Raw genomic sequence first — 26,118 nt, 5'->3', positions numbered from 1 at the left:
GATGTTTTTATTTTTTAAATGCATTTCGACTTTTTGGATAGCTCGCTATTGATTTATGATTACAGTGTCCGAGAAGAGAATGGATGTGTCTCAACTCTCTTACAAAAACGTTTATTACGAATAGAACATATAGCCAAGCTATGTGTTGGGAGGAATTTATATTTCCAATAATCAGCGATCTGTTTTCATGTTGTCTATTTTACTCCCGAATGACTGCCATTGATTTTCGTCTGCAGGTTTTTCTTAACCTACAGAAAGTAACCTAATGACACAGACCAGGTACAATATTGTTTTTGTTGTTATTCTTCTGGCGTATCTCCATTTGAGGTTATTAACCAATTTTATTTTGTTTGACATTTTATTTTGATTATGTGGGGAATTTGCAGAATGGAATACATTTGCGCAACAGTATTGAGATGGACTGTATACGTTAGTGACCGTTTACGATAGCATGCCCTACACCATTATCTAAATGTTATGAAATACCTTTTCCTTTACCATTTAGAATAATAAACCGACTTTTGAAAATGATATATATATAATATTTTTATTGCTCATTTCATTACAGTATGTCATGCAGCCAGGTGCATGTGTGGCTCAACATGTACGTTCAAATGCAATAGTAACATATTATAAGGCATTAAAGCATTATTATTTATGTATTATGTTCTTATGTAGAATGTTCCATTGTACTTTGACTGATAGCAGAGCGAAAAAGAAAAAAAAAACGAACCAAGAAACAATTTGATCAAAACATGATGGCTAGAATTACATATAGGCTTTCTCTCATAAAACACATTTCACCAACAGTCCAAATAGTTCATGTCAATACAATACTAATGATCCAACACTGCAGAGAGGCTATTCATGCAGCTGAGTGATGATATAGGGCAGTGAGAAAACTTAGCCCGAAGACAGCCATGGTCTTTGCAGAACTGTCATCATCATTATTTAGTGCTTTACCCTAATGCATCTATTATTTGTGGATGCTGTGCTGTCAAATGTTTTGTGCTCCACCTCTGCCCTGATAGAATGGCTTTCCCTTCAACTGAAGGTAACCCCATGCTTGTATAGGGTTATCCATCAGAAATACATAATTACAATGTAATGTATGAAGCTATAGGGCAGAGACGGTCCTATTGAATTATAGCAGAGGCATTCATTTGTGGAGGTGATGGAAGGGCAAACCTTCTAGGCTCATTTTAACAGATAATGTATAATTATTTAGCCTACCTCTGCATTATCTGTATCCATCACTATACTGTATTTACATCCTGCCCAATTTAGCACAAGTATGAAAATAACCATTATCAACAGCAACATGTTTTTCAGACCTGGGTCCAAATAGTATTTATTTTCTTTCAAATACTTTTGCTGCGTTTAATCGTGCTTTAGTTGCGCTTTAGTTGTTGAATGGAATAGTCCCAAAAGTACAAACCCTGTCCATCTGGCACTTCTGGCAGGTTCAATCAAATGCTCAAAGTGCTTGAAAGAAAACAAATACTATTTGGACCCAGGTCTGAAAAACATGTTGCTGTTGATAATGGTTAAAAGACTGTTTCTGAGAGTGGAAGGCCTTCTCGAAGTCTGAGCTAAACTTGTTTAAATATAAGTAAAGGTATTTTAAATGTAGGGCTTCATTTTGGGCAGGGAATGCTTCAGCCTATGCGTGGAATGCTTCTGAAATGACTCACTGTGTGCGGTACAGACATACTCCCATAGATATGCATCACGTAGCTTATCAGCCCAAGTCTTCTCCTCTCAAGTCTGTTAATTGCTAAGGCTCTCATTGCCTGAGGAAGATTCCCATTAAGAGTGAATAAAGTGCATGCATCCCAATTTGAATCAAATAAATTTAGTCTTACTGAATATGGCACTAACAACCAAAATGGTTCTGAGAAGATAAATCAAACTCTGAGTTAGTTGACCAGATAATTAATTTAAGCACTCCATGAGACATAAATGTGTTTTTCATATAAAACTGAATGACAGATTTCTATAGGTTAGTTTTTGTATTTTTGACCGTTATTTTCCCAGTGGTAATGTTCACTGTCACTGGGGGACAGAAGTGTTAAAATCTCTGTGAAAGTATTACAGAAATATAGCTACTGTGTGAAGTGTAAGGGAATTTTAAATGGAAAGCTCAGGTGTATTGCCTTAGGCAAAAGCAGGCTGCCACTTCTTTGCAGGAGTCTGGGCTGAAAGTGACAGGTGTTTGATCCTTTGATCTTCGCCAGGTTCTACCAGGAGCTAACTGAGATTTAACTCCAATTCACGTTGTAGAGAAATTAAGTCTTCTATCGTGTGCAAGATCCAGTGGGTAGTAACTCTTTCTTAAGCACCATGATCCAACATTTTCAACATAGAGCATGTGTTATGATACGGCCATGTCTTGAGGAGCATGGTTGAGTTCTGGCCAGACCAGACCTCAAGCTTTGATCAACAGTGTTCCTAAGGGTTGCCTTCAAGCTGGATAACACAAGTCCCCAGATCACTTGTTTCTAACTAACATACATTGCAGTAGCACTGTATGTTACATAGAAATATGTGTAGCCTATTAGTAAGAAACTTCTGGTATGTTGTCTCACAGTGAACTGATTTTTCATCAAAAGATTTTGCCTAACTGTCTTTTCCCTGTTGAAAGCCATCAACACATGCAGCAGATCCTCTTTAAATAGGACAGAATATTGGCACATACAGGTGGATCATTCAACATTTTTCAATGTAAAGCTCTGTAGGGAATAATATTTTATCATCCAGATGCTGCAGCAGTAATCCTGGACTCCCTAATTGAATCCACAGGGTGTTTTTGGTGATAAGGTCTCAGGTGAGCCTCTGCTGCGACAGGTTAGGTCTCTGTAGGGAAATCACTCTGGTTATCATGCTTCTTTTAAATTGCAGGATTCCATTGTACAGTCCCGGGCTGAGAGCATTGGAACCAAGCATCTAGTATCAAACCTCCTCGTACCTGGTCAGAGTAGACAGGTATGTGCAGTGGCTTTAATAACCAATACAGTATTAGGAAACTAACGCTAGTCAGAGCTGTTATATATGGAACATTTAGGAAAGATGTCATATGTTGGTTGTAATCTGGTCAGATAAGCAGATTACAACCAGTTGAAGTATTTTTCTGGTTGCTCAAAAAAGTTAACAAATAATATACAACTAGTATACAACTGGACCATGTTGCCATACTGACTTCCCATTTGGCCACTGAGATGCTGTCACCAAATGTTCTATGACAATAACACTCACATTTTCATTGTAACTGGAATGTAATTGTCCAACATGGCAGCAATGGAGGACGTGCATGAAGATGGCTGCCTCCATGCACTTACCGCAAATGCCTTGTTTGCTAAGTTTGCCATATTGCTCTATGCTGCTCTTTTTTTGTATCGGCATTAGCATGATCCCAATTCTAGCTCCAAGACACCACAAATTTGAAAAAGTAGATTGTGCAGATTTATTGGCGCTCCGTAGTTTAAAGACTCTGTGGTAAAACAATGACATGTCTGTACTCTGCCATCTTTATACACGTTCGCCATTGAAATATAACATTTGTTACAATGTAACAGTAGGTTATACCCTACTGGGTTTCACTTTACATTAAGTTGCTTGCTTCTGGGTAGGTACATGATAAATAGAAGTATATCCTATGGGGGGGGAGAGAGAGAGAGAGAGAGAGAGAGAGAGAGAGAGAGAGAGAGAGTGGTGGCATTACTTACAGACTGCTTATCAAGAATGTGCAAAGCTGTCATCAAGGCAAAGGGTGGCTATTTGAAGAATCTCAAATATAAAATATAGTTTGATTTGTTTAACACTTTTTAGGTTACTACATGATTCCATATGTGTTATTTAATAGTTTTGATGTCTTCATTATTATTCTACAATGTAGAAAATAGTCAAATTAAAGAAAAACCCTGGAATGAGTAGGTGTCCAAACGTTTGACTGGTAGTATATATAATTTCTTCTGATTTTGAGAGATGATAGAAATGCATTGTCATGATTAATTGGATACCGCGTTTCGAATGGGCCTACTGGTTTACAAAATATTGAGTGGCGAAGCTTGGAGGAATACCATGTTCGCTCCAAAAGCAATTGAGATGGCAATGCCTAAGGCATGAGTGTGACGAGTACTGAGTATACGAAGAGGCAGGATGCAGACGCAGGAATTAACAAGGTCAAGGTTTACTTAATAATGAGAAAGAGAATAACAAAGAGAGAGTAAACGACAACGCTTAACAATCACACACACAACACAATACTGGACAGTCCAGGGCTAAATAGGGTTGGTGATGAGATGATGAGGTGCAGGTGCGCTGGAGGTGATTAGGGTGCGTTGGGTTTCCATTCCGGTGTTGCCGAGGTGGTGCGCTCAGACCAGTGGCTCAGTAGACCGGCGAATCAGAGCACCGGAGGGGAGCAACAGGAGGAGACGTGACAATGAGTTATAAGTTAATTTCAGGTCTATCTTCTACATTCCTGTGCAGTTATTTTTATTAAAAACACACTCACTAATCGTAGATTTAATAATTCAACCTTGTGGGGGATGCATTTTCATTTTTGATTGTAGTAGTAGTTTACCATGAAGTATGAGATACTCTCTCTTAGGCTGTGTTTACACAGGCAGTGCAATTCAAATCTTGTTTTCACTAATTGGTCTTTTGACCATTCAGGTCAGCTCTGAAAAAGATCTGATGTGAAAATATCTGATACAATTGGTCAAAAGACCAATTAGTGGAAGAAATATCAGAATTGGGCTGACAGTGTAAATGCAGCATTAGATAGGCTACGGAATGCATTTACATACATTTGCATGCTGAGATTGATCCCTTTCTATCTCTCTGTTCATGATTTTTCCCTCTCTCATTGGAGTCAAGTCACTCATAAGACTTCCCCACCACTGTTAATTTGCCTCCTTGAAGAATAATGCAGAAAAACAATGAATCCAGAATAAGTAGCATATACAGTGGGGAGAACAAGTATTTGATACACTGCCATTTTGCAGGTTTTCCTACTTACAAAGCATGTAGAGGTCTGTAATTTTTATCATAGGTACACTTCAACTGTGAGAGACGGAATCTAAAACAAAAATCCAGAAAATCACATTGTATGATTTTGAAGTAATGAATTTGCATTTTATTGAATGACATAAGTATTTGATACATCAGAAAAGCAGAACTTAATATTTGGTACAGAAACCTTTATTTGCAATTACAGAGATCATACGTTTCCTGTAGGTCTTGACCAGGTTTGCACACACTGCAGCAGGGATTTTGGCCCACTCCTCCATACAGACCTTCTCCAGATCCTTCAGGTTTTGGGGCTGTCGCTGGGCAATACAGACTTTCAGCTCCCTCCAAAGATTTTCTATTGGGTTCAGGTCTGGAGACTGGCTAGGCCACTCCAGGACCTTGAGATGCTTCTTACGGAGCCACTCCTTAGTTGCCCTGGCTGTGTGTTTTCGGGTCGTTGTCATGCTGGAAGACCCAGCCACGACCCATCTTCAATGCTCTTACTGAGGGAAGGAGGTTGTTGGCTAAGATCTCGCGATACATGGCCCCATCCATCCTCCCCTCAATACGGTGCAGTCGTCCTGTCCCCTTTGCAGAAAAGCATCCCCAAAGAATGATGTTTCCACCTCCATGCTTCACGGTTGGGATGTTGTTCTTGGGGTTGTACTCATCCTTCTTCTTCCTCCAAACACTGCGAGTGGAGTTTAGACCAAAAAGCTCTATTTTTGTCTCATCAGACCACATGACCTTCTCCCATTCCTTCAGACGGGCCTGGACATGCGCTGGCTTGAGCAGGGGGAACTTGCGTGCGCTGCAGGATTTTAATCCATGACGGCGTAGTGTGTTACTAATGGTTTTCTTTGAGACTGTGATCCCAGCTCTCTTCAGGTCATTGACCAGGTCCTGCCGTGTAGTTCTGGGCTGATCCCTCACCTTCCTCATGATCATTGATGCCCCACGAGGTGAGATCTTGCATGGAGCCCCAGACCAAGGGTGATTGACCGTCATCTTGAACTTCTTCCATTTTCTAATAATTGCGCCAACAGTTGTTGCCTTCTCACCAAGCTGCTTGCCTATTGTCCTGTAGCCCATCCCAGCCTTGTGCAGGTCTACAATTTTATCCCTGATGTCCTTACACAGCTCTCTGGTCTTGGCCATTGTGGAGAGGTTGGAGTCTGTTTGATTGAGTGTGTGGACAGGTGTCTTTTATACAGGTAACGAATTCAAACAGGTCCAGTTAATACAGGTAATGAGTGGAGAACAGAAGGGCTTCTTAAAGAAAAACTAACAGGTCTGTGAGAGCCGGAATTCTTACTGGTTGGTAGGTGATCAAATACTTATGTCATGCAATAAAATGCAAATTAATTACTTAAAAAATCATACAATGTGATTTTCTGGATTTTTGTTTTAGATTCCGTGTCTCACAGTTGAAGTGTACCTATGATAAAAATTACAGACCTCTACATGCTTTGTAAGTAGGAAAACCTGCAAAATGGCAGTGTATCAAATACTTGTTCTCCCCACGGTATACTTTGTGTACTTATAATCAACTTCCTGAATATCAGGGATATGATCAGATATATAGACTGTGTCCCAAATGTCACCCTATTCCCTATATAGTGGTTGCTATCATTGTTTATTAGTGTGTCACACATTACCAAAGTGACACCTCTGAGTTCCATTGCTAATGTATCCAGTACAACTTGTGTGGATTCTCATGAATAAATAACAAGATTGTTGCTCCTTTCTTAAACTCATATTCCCTCCATAATAAATCCCTCCAGATAGTAAATTCCCTTTTTGATCTCGCATTTGATCTCCAAATGGTGCCAATAGGCATGAAAAATTAACAGACCTGTAATTACAACTCAAAACAGCTGTGGGGTGAGAGATGGCACAAGAAACAAATTATATATACAAAAGTATATGGACACTTCAAATTAGTACATTCGGCTATTTCAGCCACACCTGTTGTTGACAGGTGAATAAAATCGGGCACACAGCCATGTAATCTCCATAGACAAACTTTGGCAGCAGAATGGCCTTACTGAAGAGTTCAGTGACATTCAAGTTGGCAGAGTCATAGGATGCCACGTTTCCAACAAGTCAGTCAAATTTCTGCCCTGCTAGAGCTGCCCCAGTCAACTGTAAGTTCTGTTATTGTGAAGTGGAAACGTCTAGGAGCAACAACGGCTCAGCCGCGAAGTAGTAGGCCACACAAGCTCACAGAACGGGACCGCCTAGTGGTGAAGCACATAGTGCGTAAAAATTGTCTTGCAACACTCACTTCCGAGTTCCAAACTACCTCTGGAAGCAACATCAGCACAATAACTGTAAGTCGGAATCTTCATGACATGGGTTTCCATGGCCAAGCAGCCGCACACAAGCCTAAGATCACCAAAATGCGCAATGCCAAGCATCGGCTGGAGTGATGTAAAGCTCGCCACCATTGGAAACGCGTTTTCTGGAGTGATTAATCACGCTTCACCATCTGACAGTCCGACGGACAAATCTGGGTTTGGCGGATGCCAGGTGAACGCTACCTGCCCGAATGCATAGTGCCAACTCTAAAGTTTGGTGGAGGAGGAATAATGGTCTGGGGCTGTTTTTCATGGTTCGGGCTAGGTCCCTTAGTTCCAGTGAAGGGAAATCTTAACACTATAGCATACAATGACATTCTACACAATTATGTGCTTCCTACTTTGTGGTAACAGTTTGGGGAAGGCCCTTTCCTGTTTCAGCATGACAATGCCCCCGTGCACATACAGAAATGCTTTGTCGACATCGTTGTGGAAGAACTTGACTGGCCTGCACAGAGCCCTGACCTCAACCCCATCGAACACTTTTGGGATGAATTGGAACGCAGACTGCGAGCCAGGCCTAATCGCCCAACTTCAGTGCCCAACTTCACTAATGCTCTTGTGGCTGAATGGAAGCAAGTTCCTGCATCAATGTTTCAACATTTAGTGGAAAGCCTTCACAGAAGAGTGGCTGTTATAGCAGCAAAGGGGGACCAACTCTATATTAATTTTAGAATGATATGTTCGACGAGCAGGTGTCCACATACTTTTGGTCATATAATGTACATATTGAATATTGGTGAAGTGAGGAAACACTGAAAACAGCTTTGGAGGTGAGAAGTGGCATGCAGCAGAAGTGCCAACATAATAAATGAATGACTGTTGAGCAGTGTTTATGGAGATAGGAAGGTTGCCTGACCCTGCTGGTCAGCAGGAAGTGTGTGTCAGGTTGTGTAGTTCATGTATGGGTGAGAAGAGATTGGTATAGAACGTGTACATATGTACTGGAGCAGAAGTGAGAAAAGCTGTGCATAAATGACTGTTATAAGCTATCTTTATGTAGATGGGACGGCCGCTAGCTCTGGGCCAGGGCGTTTATGTTACTTAGTATTACTTCTTGACCAGAGCTACTGGTTGACCTTAAGTATGTGTCAGGTTGTGTAGTTCAAATGTGGTGCCTCTCCAACCCTCGGGTCACTGCGATGAATTAATGAGGCCATTGCTGGTTCAGCTCACCATCTTAGTGTCCCCTATTTGTTCTTAATGTACTGTGGGTGGACAGTGTGTGTGTGTGTGTGTGTGTGTGTGTGTGTGTGTGTGTGTGTGTGTGTGTGTGTGTGTGTGTGTGTGTGTGTGTGTGTGTGTGTGTGTGTGTGTGTGTGGGTGGAGGCAAATGTGTTCCTTTATTTCAGATCTCACTCACTCAATTCTCCTCACAAATAAGGAGCAACATTTGCCTTGGGACTTAATTTAATCTGGACCCCTCACGGCAGAGAGACTTGGTCTGTGTGTGTGCATATAGTGAGTGTGTAATAGTGTGTGTGTGTGTATTTAAAGGGGATTGTATAGTGTGCTTGCACGTGTCAGTGCATGTGACACGTGCACGCATGTGTGACAGTACCTGAGAGAACGCATGGTGGCCAGAACCCATATCAGCTGTCTGAGTTTGTAATACTCACGTCTCCCTTCGGTGACACTTTAATTTATTGCATTTTTTAAAGAGGGCCTGAAAATGAATGGCATCACATGTGCTCACTCCCAGTTCATAACGGGTATCTTCTGTCTTGTCTGTCTAAGGGCTGGATTCAATCCGTTGCGCTGAAGTTCGGGGTTACAGCATGATTGAAATTTAAAGGCAATGTTCCCGTGTTAGCAGAGACTGCATTCACGGCTCAATCAGAAATTACCTTTACATTTTCATCGTGCCATCTGTAACGCTTCAGCGATACAGATTGAATTAAGCCCTTAATGTTGCTCTTGCTCGTCCCAGGGCACTTCCCCCTTGTCGCTTCCCGCCACTGTCAGCTTGTCCAAAGCGATTTGGAAAAGGAGTATTACATGCTTTTTAGGGATCAAACGAAAGCCTATTATTTGTGTCCTTGCAGTCTCTGGTATATAGTGTATGATAGCTGACATGCTCTCAGTGTCCTCTGTGGCCGATAGTATTGACCTAATAAACACAGCTTGGTCAAATGACACACCACTGAAAACTAAGTCGTTACCCGACACTGCTCTTTTTCTGCCACTGCTCGAGTGTTACAAACTACTGTCCTTTATTAGCACTTCTTTTAAGAAATGAAACACCACTTCATCAAATAAAATAAAATGTATTTGTCACGTGCCGAATACAACAGGTGTAGACTTCACCGTAAAATGCTTACGAGCCCTTTCCCAACAATGCACAGTTAAAAAGTAAGAAACATTTCCAAATAAAAAAAAGGAAATAGTAACACACTAAAATAACAATAACGAGGCTATATACAAGGAGTACCGGTACCGAGTCAAGGTACAGGGGTACGAGGCACTTGAGGTTATTTAGGTAATATTTACACGTAGGTAGGGGTAAAAGTGACAAGGCAATCAGAATAGACAATAAACAGAGTAGCAGCAGCATATGTGAAGACTGTGAAAGTGTGTCAATATGCATGTGTTTGTGTGTTTTGTGTGTGTGAGCGTATGTAGTGTGTGTGTTGGAGTGTCACTATAGTATGTGTGAGTGTCTGGGTAGAGTCTGGTGAGTGTGCATAGAGCCATTGCAAGATAGTCAGTGCAAAAAAGGGCGTCAATGCAAATACACTATATACCAGTGTTATAGTACTCGAGACTGGTCTCGATTCCAGTCTCGAGATCACATATTGAGTGTCTCGGTCTTGTCTCGGTATCGGATACATTTTTACTCGGTCTTGACTCAGTCTCAGACAGTGAGGACTCGTAATTTCTTTCCGAGACCAGCCAAGACCAGAGGAGACATTAATATCTTAACAGCCTTTATATCTATTATTGTGATGAGGTGATTTTGAAGGAGTCAGGCGCAGGAGGGTAAATCACAGAATAACAGGATTTATTCTGAAACACAGAGTTATGCAGTAATGCATAAAAACACTCCAGTGTGCAATACAGGCGCACTGGAAAATACAAGGCACACGGGGAATATTCCCGGCGATACAAAATACACGGAGCGCCACCGAGCTTCTCTCTCCTCCACAATAAACAATCACACACAAAGAGAAGGGGGCAGAGGGAACACTTCTACAGGTACTGATGAGGGGATATGAACCAGGTGTGTGTAATAAACAAGACAAAACAAATGGAATGATGAGATGAGGAGCGGCAGTGGCTAGAAGGCCGGTGACGACGAATGCCGAAGCCTGCCCAAACAAGGAGAGGAGGCAGCCTCGGAGGAAGTCGTGACAATTATAGACATGTTTGCACAGTGGCGAACCTATAGGCCTTCAGTGTGTGTTTGTACACTGAACAAAAATAAACGCAACATGTAAAGTAGAAAAACGAAGGAAGGGAAGCGCTGTTAAGGTACACAATAGTAGATTTTGGTAGACAGAAGGTGCTCTTTGGTCAAAGGGGTGAATTGGTCATCAAAAAGAAAGGAGGACCAAGGCACTCTTCATATAATTAATTAAAATGCCTTTATTTGTATGGCATGTTCAATGGAAACAACTTTTTTTTTTTACTCTGACGTGTTTCGGCTGCATGGCCTTTGTCAGGGAGTGACATGTAAAGTGTTGGTCCCATGTTTCATGAGCTGAAATAAAAAGATCCCAGACATTTTCCATACGCACAAAACGCTTATTTCTCTCAAATTTTGTGCACAAATTTGTTTACATCCCTGTTAGTGAGCATTTCTCATTTGCCAAGATAATCCATCCACCTAACAGGTGTGGCATATCAAGAAGCTGATTAAACAGAATGATCATTACACAGGTGGGGACAATAAAAGGCCACTCTGAAATGTGCAGTTTTATCATTACACACTGCCACAGATAACTCAAATTTTGCCACGTGTCTCAAATCATGCCAACTGCAGGAATGTGCACCAGAGCTGTTGCCAGACAATTTAATGTTCATTTCTCTACCATAAGCCGCCTCTAACGTTGTTTTAGAGAATTTGGCAGTACGTCCAACCGGCCTCACAACCGCAGACCACGTGTATGGCGTCGTGTGGCCAAGCAGTTTGCTGATGTGAACAGTGTCCCATGGTGGCGGTGGGGTTATGGTATGGGCAGACATAAGCTACGGACAACGAACACAATTGCATTTTATTGATGGCAATTTGAATGCACAGAGATACCGTGACGAGATCCTGAGGCCTATTGTCGTACCATTCATCCGCCGCCATCACCTCATGTTTCAGCATGATAATGCACGGCCCCATGTCGCAAGGATCTGTACACAATTCCTGGAAGCTGAGTTCTTCCATGGCCTGCATACTCACCAGACATTTCACCCATTGAGCGTGTTTGGGATGCTCTGGATCGACATGTACGACAGCATGTTCCAGTTCCTGCCAATATCCAGCAACTTTGCACAGCCATTGAAGAGGAGTGGGACAACATTCCACAATCAACAGTCTGATCAACTCAATGCAAAGGAGATGTATCAAGCTGCATGAGGCAAATGGTGGTCACACCAGATACTGACTGGTTTTCTGATCCATGCCCCTACCTTTTTTAAGGTGTCTGTGGCCAACAGATGCATATCTGTATTCCCAGTCATGTTAAATCCATAGATTAGGGCCTAATTTATTTATTTAAATTGACAGATGTCCTCATATTAACTGTAACTCAGTAAAATTGTAGAAATTGTTGCATGTTGTGTTTATATTTTTGTTCAGTATATAAAGGTCTACTGTAGCTCTGATTGGCTATAGCTCATCAGTCTGTGTAGACTCCGGTCCTGGACAAGACAGATGTTTATTTACTGCAGTGTCTATTAATTGTCCAAATGCACGGCCGCTTTCCCACTCTATATTGCTATAGAATTTTCACAAATGCCTTAGTATGCGTAATTCCCAAACATTCTAAGGATTTATGAAAATGTGAAAAATACCATATCTACGTGGTCACTTGTCAGATTTTCTTTAGTGTAATTCTTCCTGAGGGTGTATATGAACCAATTTTAATAAGATTTCATGTTGCTAAAATGCTGTCAGTTCCACTTTAAATGCAACAATGTTTCACACACAAGTTATTTGCAAAGAGATGGCTAACAACAGCAAGTGTGCTGCAATAAAAAACACAGTTCCACTCACCAGATTATCATTTGAAACTTAACTTCTTGGTGAAAGTTATTCTTGAAAAGGAGAAGCTAACAAATTAGAAGCTAACAAAAACGGTCCCACTCATTAAGTCAAAATGTGATTCCACTGTCAAATGTGGCCCTAATACTGTTGAATGGCCTTTATCTAGCTTCTGATGGCCTAGCCAATGGCTGACTTAGCTGGCTAGCCCCAGAGACCAGCAAAGAAAAATCCTGATTTGATATTTTTTTCTCTTCAGTGTTAACCCTTTCCTTTCCAATTAAAACTGAAGATATTAAATCAGAACATCATTGAAAATAATATCATTATCATTATTATAGTCATTATTTTATAAATCCTTAGCCCTTCTCTGAAGGCGTAGAAGGCCCATTGTTTCCCACTGTGTTTGGGTTAGTAATAATTTGTAAAGTGGCTCTATTTTCCCTCTGGATGCATTTTTTCAATATTCAGAATGTGTAAGTAATCCATATGTTGTTCTGACATGAACACAGAAATACTGGACATTTTTAACTCTTATTATGGTGTTGATTTGATCAAATTACAATCATTGTCTTGAATTGGACTCGCATTTTTTCTGGTCTCGGTCTTGACCCGGTCTCGGATCCCTTGTTCCCCTCCCGGTCTTGGTCTTGACTTGGACTCGATTTGCTCCGGTCTTGGTCTTGAAACGGTCTCGCTATAGGTGGTCTCGAACACAACACTAGTGGACACCCCTTCAAATGATTGGATTTGACTAATCAAATCAAATCAAATCAAATGTTATTTGTCACATGCGCCGAATACAACATTTGTAGACCTTACAGTGAAATGATTACTTACAAGACCTAACCAACAATGCAGTTTTAAGAGAAATAAGTGTTAAGTAAACAATAGATAGGTAAAAAATAAAAGTAGTAAAATAACAGTAAAAATAACAGTAGCGAGGCTATATACAGGGGGTACCGGTACAGAGTCAATGTGCGGGGGCAACAGTTAGTCAAGGTAATTGCGGTAATATGTACATGTAGGTATAGTTAAAGTTACTATGCATAGATAGTAAACAGAGAGTAGCAGCAGTGTAAAATAGGGTGTGGGGGACACAATGCAAATAGTCCGGGTAGCCATTTGATTACCTGTTAAGAAGCCTTTTGGACCTAGACTTGGCGCTCCGGTACCGCTTGCCGTGCAGTAGCAGAGAGAACAGTCTATGACTAGGATGGCTGGAGTCTTTGACAATTTTTAGGGCCTTCCTCTGACACCGCCTGGTATAGAGGTCCTGGATGGCAGGAAGCTTGGACCCAGTGATGTACTGGGCCGTATGCACTACCCTCTGTAGTGCCTTGCGGTCAGAGGCCGAGCAGTTGCCATACCAGGCAGTGATGCAACCAGTCAGGATGCTCTCGATGGTGCAGCTGTATAACTTTTTGAGGATGCTAAATCTTTTCAGTCTCCTGATGGGGAAGAGGCTTTGTCGTGCCCTCTTCAAGACTGTGTTGGTGTGTTTGGACCATGATAGGTCCTTAGTGATGTGGACACCGAGGAGCTTGAAGCTCTCGACCCGCTCCACTACAGCCTCGTCGATGTGAATGAGCCCTCCGTTTCCTGTAGTCCATGATCAGCTCCTTTGTCTTGCTGACGTTGTTCTGGCACCACACTGCCAGTTCTCTGACTTCCTGCCTGTAGGCTGTCTCATCGTCGTCAGTGATCAGACCTTCCACCGTTGTGTTATTATTAGCGAGCTGGACACAGTTAAGGAACTGTAGGAATGTAGGTCCATTATAATTTCTACACAGTTTCAATTTGATTTCAGTAAATCAAGTAAATAAATGTTTAAAATTATGCTTATTTTTTTTTTCCCGCAGCCGTATGTTTGACACCTTTGACTTAGGGGATGCTCAATTAAAATAAAATCATAACTTGATATTAAAAAGGAAAACTGTTGTCTTTTGTTGTAACTAAAGGAATCATTCATTGGTGTAGTGAATTGAAACAATTCTATAAAAGCAACTGTTCCTTTATCTGGGTCTAAAGATTTAATGGTTTTAGTCACAGAGTAAAGATTAGACTGTCTATCAAGTTAGCTATTCACACATCTCAATTGGGGCCCATAAGAAAATGTAACCACGGGCACTAAATGGAGAGATAATTACTCAATTAGCTTTCTAGTAGCAAATTGAGCTATTTTTGTTGAATGGCTTTCACGGTTATTTCTGAGGTTTCTCTGCTGCCCTCAATGGGCTTTGTCTATACAGTATGCATTCTTCTTGAATAGAGGTGGATTCATCTCTTTATTTCAGTTCGGCCCTAATGTGCAATTAGCCTACAAATGGATGTAACTCTTACATGTAGCACATTGCTTTTTTCATACCTTGACACACACACACTCCCTCTCTTTCTCTCTCACTCCCCCCGAAAGGAGCGGGAGAACTCTAGTGAACTTAGTATTAGAATCAGACATGGGCCACTATGTTTTTCGTAATGAGGAAGATGCTGGGTTAGTCCTCCTGCCTGCATGCACGATGGGCCTTTCTTACCCAGCATACACGTCAGGGGTGACGAAGGAGAGAGTTTCCCACCAGGATGCCTGGGAAAATGAGTTGCATATTGTAGAGCACCGCGGCTTAAAACCACGCATTAAGAAAGTTAATGGACAAGAGTTATTCGAACTGCATCTATTTTCCATAGAAATGGTTAGAAAAAGTATATATCTATACCTCCATAAAATAGACTTTTCACAGCATTCGATACAGCTTTCGATCCTTAATGATAAAGTATGTTCATTTGACGTATTATGTTAATAATTAAGGATTTGTCCTTGGGTGGAATAAGAACTTTGACCGTCCTTTGCCCGTACAGAAATGTACAGTAAGTAAGAAAATATGTCTATCAATACTAAGCTGTAATAGTAAACGCCCTCAGAGCAGCTTTGGGGGCGACAAACTGCATGCGTCACATAGCACGGCTCCACACTCAGCCCAGCCTCCAATATGTTCATGTGGAAAGATCCTGACAGTTCTGATACTGAAGTCAATGAGCACAGATCCCCTGTGCAGAAAATTATATGCAGGAAGCTAAGCAGCAGCCAAACCGAACGCACGCCTCACCGCTCCTCAAACAGCAGTTGTCCTCAAATCGGTCTCAGCCTTCCACAATGTCTGCTGCTCCTTTCAAAATATCGCAACTAGTCGCACACAACCTCAGGCTCTTGATTGGGAATGAGATATGGCATTGTTTACAGCTGTAACTGTTCTTGAGTTTGCTATAACATCCACCACCCTTCCCCTGAACTCGTAAAACGACAGCTTGAGCAGTCAATAATTGATATTTCGCTCACTTCTGTATAAATAGCCTCTCAACCTAAGGGGTAGCCTCGGCGAGTGAGTATGATTATTTTTGCAGTAGCCCAATGTGTTATTTTCCCCCCCCTCAGTTATTCACTGTGACTGTCAGACAGGCCCACAGGAGTCCTATGGCTGAATGGTGATGCCACCAATACTGCATGAGCTCTTTGTCCTCGGATTAGCCTTACCGTCCCACTGTGGCAGCACTCACATTCTAAAGGCATAATCAGGGTGCCATTTTGATTACAGAGTGGCTGTTTTCTGTTTTGATCCTTGAAAATCGTACATAATGCAGTTTACATTTCTGCAACCCAGTAGAGATTTTTTTGCCAGCCATTGCTCAATGGTGTCCATTTACACCAATTTTTTAAAAACAATGAATTTTCCAATCTCCACAATCGTAGCTTTAGAAACACCACTCAATGGTTCAGTCGGCGTGGAATATGAATAGCCTAGCTTAGAAACGACAGATGGACACATCCCGTGTAGCTCAGTTGGTAGAGCATGGCGTTTGCAACGCCAGAGTTGTGGGTTCGATTCCCACGTGGGGCCAGTATGAAAAATGTATGCTCTCACTAGCTGTAAGTCGCTCTGGATAAGAGCGTCTGCTAAATGACTAAAATGGAAATGGAGAGACCGTGACATATTGGATCCTAAGTGGAATGACATTGTTTTTGAGCTGCGTGGTGGTGGTGGAGGCAAGCTTTGGAGGACGGAGGGAGGGACTGCTCTCTGTTGATAGGAATATTCAACAACAATTAGAATCAGAGTTGTTGCAGAAGGAGCTGGCCGCCAAGCCTCAGTGCCAAGAACAACAGCACAAATGTCACTAGAACCACTGGCGCTTACTGGCGAGGATGTTTTTAGATCAGCGAGATACACTGGGACCTAACAGGCTAGCGTTTCCACAGAGATTAAAGGAAAAAGCTCTCGGTTTTGACTGTGGAGATGGTGCAGGCATGTAGCAGCAGTGTTGGGGAAGCTACTCTGAAAATATAGTTTGCCAAGCTACCAATTACTTCACACTGGAATAAGTTAAGCTACATTAAAGCTACCCTTAAGAAAAATATAGTTTACAAATTGCAATAACAGATCACTCTGGAGACCAATGTTAAGTGTTTAATTTCAAGGGAGAATTAGGCAGATAAGATGCCTAAAAAGAAAGGACATTCTTGCCTACTTCACCCATATTTTCTTTTATTTTTTGCAAAAGAAAAGTAGCGTGTAGTAGTTAGCTACACGGCAAAAAAGTAATTTACTACTGAAAACACTACCAAGATTTGAATTTACTAGTTAAACTACCACCAAGCTGCTCCAAAATAGAGTTAAATTACTACATGTAGTTCACTACTTCCCAACACTGCGTAACAGGTGTGTCTATGTTCTTATTCATGTGTGTAACTGAGTCCCTTGGCTCGATTCTTAATCTCTCTTCCCCTTACCCCATGAAGAGCCATTGTCGCAATTGCTTCTCTCAACGCTTGGATAAACACAGTTCGAACACAGTTAAGTATGCAGGCTGTCAAGTGTCTAGTTTAGAGGAATTCTTATCACAAACCACTTTTGCAACAGCAGTCGAATATGAATTGCCAAACGGGCAATTCTTTCCAGTGGATATAGATGGAAAAATAACAGCAAAAACAATGTGAACGCTATATGTAGGCACCTCGTTCACAAACTGCGTCGTATGTAGTAGGCCTCTGTGTCGCTGATGTCAACGATGGCTACAAACATAAAAACTCTTGTTGAGTCCAAAATTATACAAGGGTCTTTTTTAACTGCTACATTTGAGCATAATAGGAGAGAAGACCAACAGAGTTGAATTCAAGAACAACAATAAGAGGATGATATTGGAAGGTCTGTCGTATTGGCAGTTCTGTTATTGTGTGCCATCCTTGTGTATGAAATACACAACAAAGCAAAGGCTTTTGTCCAGACTTGTTTGTGTCCCTCCTGCTTTTCCTGTCCGTTTACCGGCTCCCAATGAATCAAAGTGATCTTTTGCCATTAGACGAGTGTGTGTGTTCCCTGAATCATTATCTGTGTGCCTAATAATTTTCAGATGTGGGAGTAAGCAAGATGAATAGACTTTGCTGATGCGAGGTGTGTGCATTTCATGTGTGGGCACTTGGCCAACAGAAAAGTATTGTTTATGGTACAACAGGTTGTAGAGACTTCGGACCAAATGACCAAGATCCATCACATCGTTACGATTAGGGCCTGGATAGTAAAAACAAGATATGTAATGTATCTTTTAACCAGAGGCTTTATTGTATTACTCTGTAAATTACACATGGGTGTGAAAGTGACACATAAAATGATTATATTGAGTATGCTGTATAAGTTGTGGGAGGGGTGGGGCCAGGATAGCATCTTTTCCATTAGGCTATTCAACATTTTAAGAGGGTCTTGTTGGAGCTAAGTAGTGTATGTGGGAGCGTGTGTACGGTGTGCGTGTGCGAGTGTGCTTTCTCGTGTCCATGCATTTAATTGCTTAATTAAACCATTTATTCAGAGACCTGCTTATGGCAAGCGGGCCACAAGTGATCCTATTTGAACAGGGGACTGTTTGCCAACTATAATGGCTTCGCCAGGGCTCTGTGTATTTACTAAATTACTCATAAGCTCAATTACGTCCCCCCAAAAAATGTGCTCTGCTATCCCAGTGATCTTAATAAATGTGTGGAAGGGAGGAAGATGGGACATTTTGCATTCAAAATTTGGCAGTAGAGATATAAAGAGAGGCATGCTATTTAGCATTTAATGCTAAATGTTATGTTTGTGTTAGGTCAAAATATTTAAAAACATACATTCTCGGCTAACACAGAAAGCCAGAGATGGCGAGATGGAAAGAAAGAATGTAATCTTTGAATAACATCATGTGATATCTGAAATATTACCAAACTTATCTGTTCCTATACCTCTGTTTTTGTGTACAATACTTTATCTGCTAGAGCTCTTCCAAGCGTCCCTCCCTCTCTCTCTCTCCCCAATTCCCATGGATGCTAGAATGTCCTCTCCATACCCCCCCTTCAATTCTAATTGAGCCCAACTCTGTTTCCCTGAGGGAATGTGTACTCCCACTGCCTTTGTAGAAGACTAGCAGTTACTGTTGCAAGCTTACAATATGAGTTTGCTTCACTGGAACCTAAAATGTTTCTGCTGTGTCTTTGTTTACTGAGTTATTCTGAGTAAGGAAGTGGCAACCCATGGGTTTCCACCTGCTTTTTTACAGTACCAACAACAATCCTGATTGTATCCAACTACAGTGGAAAACTACAGTGAAAAAAACTAACAATTTCACTTAATTAAATTCAGGAAGTAAACTGAAATTCCAATTCCAGTGTCAGTCCTGAATTGAATGAATTGAAATTGAATTGAACCCAACCCTAGTATTACACAGGTCTAACTACTGTGTGTGTTGGAATAAAAACAAGCCCATGGATGGCTGTATTTCACTCAAACGTGACCACTTTAATTACTAAAGTGGTATAGTAGAGCGACTTCATTTTCTTGTTTAACTTTGATTAAGGACAAAACTCCATAACTATTGCTTTGCCTCTTCTACTCTCCTGTTTAATTAGAGCAAAAATATTAAGCATTTGATTCGCCAAGAGTTCCCAGGCATGTTAAGCCATTGATTTCTTCACACCCGATTTGATCTAAGGGGATTCTGTGTGTACATTGCAAATAGCAGTGACAACAGCGTGAGCAACCTCAAACGTCATTGATGCTGTGCAGACAAACGGAGAGCCAGAGAGCAAACAAAATGTGATGTTTTCTTTCGTATCAGAAACCCACGTTTTGTTGGGTTTAGATGGAGGCAAATCTTTTGGTGTTTCACTCAAAATCCGAAGGCCTTTGGAAACGAAATAACGAAGGAGCCTTCAATAGAGCTGTACTATCGTAGTACAAAAGGCATAACATTGGTCTTATAACCTTGGTGCTCCTTGTAACACGAAGCAAACCCACTTGACTTGATACTCAATTGAATGTGTCATCTGTGCTCTTCATTCTCTACCCCGTCACCAAGCACAAAGTTCGCTTGAAAGACCTTGGATGCTTTGATGACTTTGTGTGTGCACGACACACCGACCTAGCGTGCGGTTAGGCTAGGACTGGCCTGTCTGCAGCTTCTATAGTCAAAGAGCATTCCATGCTCCACTAGTTTCACATCAGTGAAAGGCTACAGGCTCTCTCTGTCTCTCTCCATTCAGGCGACACACTTTTGGAGGTACACTACATGACCAAAAGTATGTGGACACCTGCTCGTCGAACATCTCATTCCAAAATCATGGGCATTAATATGGAGTTGGTCCCCCCTTTGCTGCTATAACAGCCTCCACTCTTCTGGGAAGGCTTTCCACTAGATGTTGGAACATTGCTGCTGGGACTTGCTTCCATTCAGCCACAAGAGCATTAATGAAGCTCAGTTGATAGAGCATGGCGTTTGCAACACCAGGGTTGTGGGTTCGTTTCCCACGGGGGGCCAGTATATATAAAAAAAAAAAATATATATATATATATATATATATATATATATATATATACAGTGGGGAAAAAAAGTATTTAGTCAGCCACCAATTGTGCAAGTTCTCCCACTTAAAAATATGAGAGAGGCCTGTAATATTCATCATAGGTACACTTCAAATATGACAGACAAATGGAGAAAAAAAAATCCAGAAAATTCCATTGTAGGATTTTTAATGAATTTATTTGCAAATTATGGTGGAAAATAAGTATTTGGTCACCTACAAACAAGCAAGATTTCTGGCCCTCACAGACCTGTAATTTCTTCTTTAAGAGGCTCCTCTGTCCTCAACTCGTTACCTGTATTAATGGCAACTGTTTGAACTTGTTATCAGTATAAAAGACACCTGTCCACAACCTCAAACAGTCACACTCCAAACTCCACTATGGCCAAGACCAAAGAGCTGTCAAAGGACACCAGAAACAATATTGTAGACCTGCACCAGGCTGGGAAGACTGAATCTGCAATAGGTAAGCAGCTTGGTTTGAAGAAATCAACTGTGGGAGCAATTATTAGGAAATGGAAGACATACAAGACCACTGATAATCTCCCTCGATCTGGGGCTCCACGCAAGATCTCATCCCGTGGGGTCAAAATGATCACAAGAACGGTGAGCAAAAATCCCAGAACCACACGGGGGACCTAGTGAATGACCTGCAGAGAGCTGGGACCAAAGTAACAAAGCCTACCATCAGTAACACACTACGCCACCAGGGACTCAAATCCTGCACTGCTAGACGTGTCCCCCTGCTTAAGCCAGTACATGTCCAGGCCCGTCTGAAGTTTGCTAGAGTGCATTTGGATGATCCAGAAGAGGATTGGGAGAATGTCATATGGTCAGATGAAACCAAAATAGAACTTTTTGGTAAAAACTCAACTCGTCGTGTTTGGAGGACAAAGAATGCTGAGTTGCATCCAAAGAACACAATACCTACTGTGAAGCATGGGAGTGGAAACATCATGCTTTGGGGCTGTTTTTCTGCAAAGGGACCAGGACGACTGATCCGTGTAAAGAAAATAATGAATGGGGCCATGTATCGTGAGATTTTGAGTGAAAACCTCCTTCCATCAGCAAGGGCATTGAAGATGAAACGTTGCTGGGTCTTTCAGCATGACAATGATCCCAAACACACCGCCCGGGCAACGAAGGAGTGGCTTCGTAAGAAGCATTTCAAGGTCCTGGAGTGGCCTAGCCAGTCTCCAGATCTCAACCCCATAGAAAATCTTTGGAGGGAGTTGAAAGTCAGTGTTGCCCAGCCACAGCCCCAAAACATCACTGCTCTAGAGGAGATCTGCACGGAGGAATGGGCCAAAATACCAGCAACAGTGTGTGAAAACCTTGTGAAGACTTACAGAAAACGTTTGATCTGTGTCATTGCCAACAAAGGTTTTATAACAAAGTATTGAGAAACTTTTGTTATTGACCAAATACTTATTTTCCACCATAATTTGCAAATAAATTCATTAAAAATCTGGAGTTGGTCCCCCCTTTGCTGCTATAACAGCCTCCACTCTTCTGGGAAGGCTTTCCACTAGATGTTGGAACATTGCTGCTGGGACTTGCTTCCATTCAGCCACAAGAGCATTAATGAAGCTCAGTTGATAGAGCATGGCGTTTGCAACACCAGGGTTGTGGGTTCGTTTCCCACGGGGGGCCAGTATATATAAAAAAAAAAAATATATATATATATATATATATATATATATATATATACAGTGGGGAAAAAAAGTATTTAGTCAGCCACCAATTGTGCAAGTTCTCCCACTTAAAAAGATGAGAGAGGCCTGTAATTTTCATCATAGGTACACGTCAACTATGACAGACAAAATGAGAAAAAGAAATCCAGAAAATCACATTTTAGGATTTTTAATGAATTTATTTGCAAATTATGGTGGAAAATAAGTATTTGGTCAACAACAAAAGTTTCTCAATACTTTGTTATATACCCTTTGTTGGCAATGACACAGGTCAAACGTTTTCTGTAAGTCTTCACAAGGTTTTCACACACTGTTGCTGGTATTTTGGCCCATTCCTCCATGCAGATCTCCTCTAGAGCAGTGATGTTTTGGGGCTGTCGCTGGGCAACACGGACTTTCAACTCCCTCCAAAGATTTTCTATGGGGTTGAGATCTGGAGACTGGCTAGGCCACTCCAGGACCTTGAAATGCTTCTTACGAAGCCACTCCTTCGTTGCCCGGGCGGTGTGTTTGGGATCATTGTCATACTGAAAGACCCAGCCACGTTTCATCTTCAATGCCCTTGCTGATGGAAGGAGGTTTTCACTCAAAATCTCACGATACATGGCCCCATTCATTCTTTCCTTTACACGGATCAGTCGTCCTGGTCCCTTTGCAGAAAAACAGCCCCAAAGCATGATGTTTCCACCCCCATGCTTCACAGTAGGTATGGTGTTCTTTGGATGCAACTCAGCATTCTTTGTCCTCCAAACACGACGAGTTGAGTTTTTACCAAAAAGTTCTATTTTGGTTTCATCTGACCATATGACATTCTCCCAATCCTCTTCTGGATCATCCAAATGCACTCTAGCAAACTTCAGACGGGCCTGGACATGTACTGGCTTAAGCAGGGGGACACGTCTGGCACTGCAGGGTTTTAGTCCCTGGCGGCGTAGTGTGTTACTGATGGTAGGCTTTGTTACTTTGGTCCCAGCTCTCTGCAGGTCATTCACTAGGTCCCCCCGTGTGGTTCTGGGATTTTTGCTCACCGTTCTTGTGATCATTTTGACCCCACGGGGTGAGATCTTGCATGGAGCCCCAGATTGAGGGAGATTATCAGTGGTCTTGTATGTCTTCAATTTCCTAATAATTGCTCCCACAGTTGATTTCTTCAAACCAAGCTGCTTACCTATTGCAGATTCAGTCTTCCCAGCCTGGTGCAGGTCTACAATTTTGTTTCTGGTGTCCTTTGACAGCTCTTTGGTCTTGGCCATAGTGGAGTTTGGAGTGTGACTGTTTGAGGTTGTGGACAGGTGTCTTTTATACTGATAACAAGTTCAAACAGGTGCCATTAATACAGGTAACGAGTGGAGGACAGAGGAGCCTCTTAAAGAAGAAGTTACAGGTCTGTGAGAGCCAGAAATCTTGCTTGTTTGTAGGTGACCAAATACTTATTTTCCACCATAATTTGCAAATAAATTCATAAAAAATCCTACAATGTGATTTTCTGGATTTTTTTTCTCAATTTGTCTGTCATAGTTGACGTGTACCTATGAGGAAAATTACAGGCCTCTCTCATCTTTTTAAGTGGGAGAATTTGCACAATTGGTGGCTGACTAAATACTTTTTTTCCCCACTGTATATATATATATATATATATATATATATATATATATATATATATATATATATATATATATATCTTTATATATATATATATATATATATATATATATATATATGTGTGTGTATTCACTAACTGTAAGTCGCTCTGGATAAGAGCGTCTGCTAAATGACTAAAATGTAAATGTAAATGAAGTCGGCCACTGATGTTGGGCGATTAGGCCTGGGTCGGCGATCCAATTCAACCCAAAGGTGTTCGATGGGGTTAAGGTCAGGGCTCTGTGCAGGCCAGTCAAGTTCTTCCACACCGATCTCAACAAACCATTTCTGTATGGACCTTGCTTTGTGCATGAGAGCATTGTCATGCTGAAACAGGAAAGAGCCTTCCCCAAACTGTTGCCACAAAGTTGGAAGCACAGAATCGTCTAAAGTGTCATTGTATGCTGTAGAGTTCAGATTTCCCTTCACTGGAACTAAGGGGCCTAGCCCGAACCATGAAAAACAGCACCACACCATTATTCCTCCTCCACCAAACTTTACAGTTGGCACTATGCATTCGGGTAGGTAGCGTTCTCCTGGCATCCGCCAAACCCAGTTTCGTCCATCGGACTGCCAGATGGTGAAGCCTGATTCATCACTCCAGAGAACGCGTTTCCACTGCTCCTGAGTCCAATGGCGGCAAGCTTTACACCACTCCAACTGATGCTTGGCATTACGCAATGGTGATCTTAGGCTTGTGTGCGGCTGCTCGGTCATGCAAATCCATTTCATGAAGCTCCCGACGAAAAGTTATTGTGCTGACGTTGCTTCCAGAGGCAGTTTGGAACTCAGTTGTGAGTGTTGAAACTGAGGACAGACAATTTTTACGAGCTTTTCTGCGAGCTTCAGCACTCGGCGGTCCCATTCGGTGAGTTTGTGAGGCCTACCACTTCGCGGCTCAGCCATAGTTGCTCCTAGATTTTTCCACTTCACAATAACTGCACTTACTGTTGACTCTTCTCAATTTTATACACCTGTCAGCAACGGGTGTGACTGAAATTGCAGAATGCACCAATTTGAAGGGGTGTCCACATACTTATTGTATATGTAGTGTAAGTCTCTTGTGCCATCTCTCACCCCACAGCTGTTTTGAGTTGTAATTACAAAAATAAGTCTGTTATTATTCCTATTGGAGCCATTTGGTCAGTGACTCCGCTCTCCCTCACGACGCCAGGACAGCGGAGTCCATGACCACCTTCCGGAGACACTTGAAACCCTACCTCTTTAAGGAATACCTGGGATAGTATAAAAGTAATTATTCTACCCCCACCCCACCCCCACACATGTTTTATATATATATATATAAAACAAATGAAAATTAAAAATATACTCTAAGAATGTAATTTTTAACATTTGTAAAGTGGTTGTCCCACTGGCTATCATAAGGTGAATGCACCAATTTGTAAGTCGCTCTGGATAAGAGCGTCTGCTAAATGACATAAATGTAAATGTAATGATGTAAATGTACATTTGAAATCCTAGTTCAAAAAGGGAATTTAGTAATTGGAGGGATTTATTATGGAGGGATATGAGTTTAAGAAAGGAGCAACAATCTTGTTATATATTAATTAGAATCTTATACACTGGTGTCAACATAATTTGTTATGTATAGTGTATACAGTGTATTCGGAAAGTATTCAGACCCCTTCGCTTTTTCCACATTTTGTTACGTTACAGCATTTTTCAAAATTTTTCAAAATTGTGTTTTTTTCTCATCAATCTACACACAATACCCCATAATGGCAAAGCAAAAACTGGTTTTTATAAATTTTTGAAAATGTATAAAAAATAAAAAAACAAAATATCACATTTACATAAGTATTCAGACCCTTTACTCAGTACTTTGTTGAAGCACCTTTGGCAGTGATTACAGCCTCGAGTCTTCTTGGGTATGACGCTACAAGCTTGGCACACCTGTATTTAGGGAGTTTCTACCATTCTTCTCTGCAGATCCTCTCAAGCTCTGTCAGGTTGGATGGGGAGCGTTGCTGGACAGTTATCTTTAGGTCTCTCCAGAGATGTTAGATCGGGTTTAAGTCTGGGCTCTGGCTGGGCCACTCAAGGAAATTCAGAGACTTGTCCCGAAGCCACTTCTGCGTTGTCTTGGCTGTGTGCTTAGGGTCATTGTCGCTTTGGAAGGTGATCCTTCGCCCCAATCTGAGGTCCTGAGCTCTCTGGAGCAGTTTTTCATCAAGGCTCTCTCTGTACTTTGCGCCGTTCATCTTTCCCTCGATCTTGACTAGTCTCCCAGTCCCTGCCACTGAAAAACATACCCACAGCATAATGCTGCCACCACCATGCTTCACCGTAGGGATGGTATTGGCCAGGTGATGAGCG

At 41.6% G+C, this 26,118-nt stretch overlaps 1 protein-coding gene across 2 annotated transcripts in view; it reads left to right on the top strand.

The window, feature by feature from the left end:
- Positions 1-26,118, top strand: part of raly (RALY heterogeneous nuclear ribonucleoprotein) — a 163,752-nt gene that overhangs the window by 201 nt on the left and 137,433 nt on the right. The window contains exon 2 of one of the 2 annotated variants that reach the window (XM_084173559.1): positions 2,902-2,985. The exons of the other annotated variant lie outside the window; for it this stretch is intronic. The gene's annotated coding sequence lies outside the window, so the exon portion shown is untranslated. The remainder of the gene's footprint in view (positions 1-2,901; positions 2,986-26,118) is intronic. 2 annotated transcript variants of the gene reach the window in all.

Source organism: Coregonus lavaretus (genome assembly GCF_964263955.1).
Source record: "Coregonus lavaretus genome assembly, chromosome: 12".
Classification (NCBI taxonomy): domain Eukaryota; kingdom Metazoa; phylum Chordata; class Actinopteri; order Salmoniformes; family Salmonidae; genus Coregonus; species Coregonus lavaretus.
This window is presented reverse-complemented; position numbering and strand designations above follow the sequence as displayed.